The sequence below is a fragment of the Chiloscyllium punctatum genome, unplaced genomic scaffold (assembly GCF_047496795.1).
Source record: "Chiloscyllium punctatum isolate Juve2018m unplaced genomic scaffold, sChiPun1.3 scaffold_230, whole genome shotgun sequence".
NCBI classification, from domain to species: Eukaryota; Metazoa; Chordata; class Chondrichthyes; order Orectolobiformes; family Hemiscylliidae; genus Chiloscyllium; species Chiloscyllium punctatum.
The window spans coordinates 369,308-372,456 of NW_027309964.1; the positions used below are offsets into that span (position 1 = coordinate 369,308).

The window sequence follows — 3,149 nt, forward strand, 5'->3', positions numbered from 1 at the left end:
GGAGGGACGGAAATGAGGTTTAATGATCGTGGGAAGAAGAGAAATCTCCAACAACGAGTGTGTTTCAATCCTGATATATGACACGCAGAGATGTAAGAGAGCGGAATTTGAAGGTAAAATAATTAATTTCTTAGCATGTGTCACAAAAAGGACAACGGAGAGAACACTTAGTGCCGTGATTTGGTTTCAAATCGAGTTTGCTGTGGTCACAATGCAAAATACCGACAACCACGATCACAGTAACCACAGAACAGGATGTTTGCAAGCAGCAATAAGTATACTAGCAGAGGAAATGTTCGGAAGAACAGCACATGTACAATATCAGTACTCAGCGAACAGTGACAGACATGTGGGAACTGACAATGAGCTGAATCTTTCATATCGATGTCCTCAGAGGCTGCAGAGATCACTTGAATAAGAACGTTGACAGATGAGATTGATCGATTTCGACAAAACATCAAAGACTCGGGGGACAGGGCAGGATATTGTTGAAATGCATGCTTCAATAGCATTTTAGCTTAACATCGGCACAGCCGCCCAGATCCAACCGGAAATAGGGATGGGCATCAGTGCGCAGAGTTACCAGTGATGCAAGAGGTGAGCGTGTGATGGTACAGAGGCTCAAGAAATTCCTCGGTTGAATGTGCTCCTGCTCAAAGGAATGGTTGTCCCCATTTATACTATCATAGCGATTTCCGGTGCATCTTTCTAAGACAGCTGAGTGGCACAAGTGGAGTATGTTGAGCCCTTAACTTTGCAATGGTGGGTTTAAAAGATGATTTTGCTGTTTGGATCTGTGTTTCCAACACTGGCGGTGGCAGCTACATTTGCTCGCATCAGCTCATTATCAGTTTCTTCCACACAGTCAAGACTTCAACCAGGAGAAGTTGGTGTTGGGATGATATTTTAAACTAGTCATCCTTGGGGGTTGGGACACGGAAACGGTGATGTTTACGTTCGACAAATAAAACTTGAAATACAAGCCTGACCTCAGGAACAGAGATCATGACTTTAAGCCATACTCTTTATGTTGTACCAAAATGCAATACCTTCCATTTATCCAACGACTCATTGGATTAAGATCCTTTTGAAATTTAGATAATCTTCATCACTGTCTACAATTCTGGTGTCGCCTGCAAACCTATGAAGCATGCCAGCTGTGAGTTCCACTGTTTTCTTATGTAGATCAATGATTCCTATTTATTTGTAGTGGCCGTGATTTAGGAAAGCCGCAGACTGCAGGGAGATACCAAACAATTGGAAATAAAAATGGTGAAAGCAATTCATTCCAGGGAAGTGGGTGATAGTGAAGCAAAATTAAACTTCAAACCAGCTGCCCCCGCTCCAGTTGTGGCACTCAGCTGTCTCAGCAAGATGCACTGTAGATTGCTGTTATAACCGGGAACAGATTTTCCCTTCTGCCCCGCCTTTGACCAGAAGCACTCCCAACCTCGGAATTGCTTGCGCCTCTAAACCATCATAGAAACCATGCAGTCTCCGGTTGATTCACTTGAGCCAACGATTATCTCTGCGACCTCATTCCCATCTCGATTTCAAGTTGCATCTTCGCGACTGCGCCACTCAGTTCCTCTGATTCTGGGGCTGGGAACTGGGCCCATGTGGCAGCAGTGGTTACGGCCTTGTGTGGGGAAACTCGTGAAGTAACCGATGTTAAACTGCATTGCTATTGAAATATACATTTCAACAAAAGCTTGGTATAAACAATGACTGCAGATGCTGGAAACCAGATTCTGGATTAGTGGTGCTGGAAGAGCACAGCAGTTCAGGCAGCATCCGAGGAGCAGTAAAATCGACGTTTCGGGCAAAGACTCTTCATCAAGAATAAAGGCAGAGAGTCTGAAGGGTGGAGAGATAAGTGAGAGGAGGTTGGGTTTGTGGAGAAAGTAGCATAGAGTACAATCGGTAAATGGGGGAGGGGATGAAGGTGATAGGTCGGGGGGGGAGGGTGGAATGGATTGGTGGAATAGATGATAGGCAGGTAGGACAACACAGGAGAAGTCATGGGGACAGTGCTGAGCTGGAAGTTTGGAACTATGGTGACGTGGGGGAAGGGGAAATGAGGAAACTGTTGAAGTCCACATTGATAACCTGGGTTGAAGTGGTCCGAGGTGGAAGATGAGGCATTCTTCCTCCAGGTTTCTGGTGGTGAGGGAGCGGCGGTGAAGGAGGCCCAGGACCTCCATGTCTTCGGCAGAGTGGGAGGGAGCGTTGAAATGTTGGGCCACAGGGCTGTGTGGTTGATTGGTGCGGGTGTCCCAGAGATGTTCCTAAAGCACTCTGCTAGGAGGCGCCCAGTCCCCAAATGTACAGGAGACTGCACCGGGAGCAACGGATACAATAAATGATATTGGTGGATGTGCAGGTAAAAAAAGCTGCACTGTACCCGGATTCCTTGATGTTTTGGAGAAATCTATTTATCTCAGCCCTCAACACATTAATGATGGAATCAACACAGCCACTGGGGAACCGATGTTAAACAGTCAGACCATTCTGAGTTCCCACATATCTGCTACTGTTCGCTAAGCACTGATCGTACGCATTTGGTGCTCTGCCTAACATTCCTTATAATACTGTACTTAGAGCATGCACTTGCTGTGTTCGTCTGTGGGGTGCTGTGATCGTATAGTGGTTAGTACTCTGCGTTGTGGCCGCAGTAACCTCGGTTCGAATCCGAGTCACGGCAGTAATAGTTCTGTGTGTCCCAGTCTTTTGTGAAACACAAAGGAATCAATTGTTTTAAATTCATGATTTTCTCCAAGGTGATTTTTTTCCTCCAAGTTCTGCTCGATCACATCTCTGTGTTTCATATGTCAGAATTCAAATCCACCCGTTCTCAGAGATTTCTTCCCTCCTACGATCACTAACCGAACTTTCCATCCCATACCCCCATTTCATTAATTTGGAGATGTCGGTGTTGGACTATGGAGTACAAAGTTAAAAATGACCCAACACCAGGTTATGGTCTTACAGGTTTAATTGAAGCACTAGCTTTTGGAGCGCTGCTTTTTCATCATGTGTTTGTGGAGTCATTTCCCATTTCATTAAGGCATCGCAGAATCTAATACAGACTCTCCCATTGATACCGATCAGTCTGTGTGGCTGGGGTCACTGTTGCTGGGTGAACATGC

General features: G+C 45.6%; 1 non-coding gene across 1 annotated transcript; it reads left to right on the top strand.

The window, feature by feature from the left end:
- Positions 1-2,632: 2,632 nt before the first annotated feature.
- On the top strand, positions 2,633-2,704 carry trnah-gug (transfer RNA histidin (anticodon GUG)). Its single transcript has one exon. It is a non-coding gene; the product is annotated as a tRNA-His (tRNA).
- The last annotated feature ends 445 nt before the right edge of the window (positions 2,705-3,149 follow it).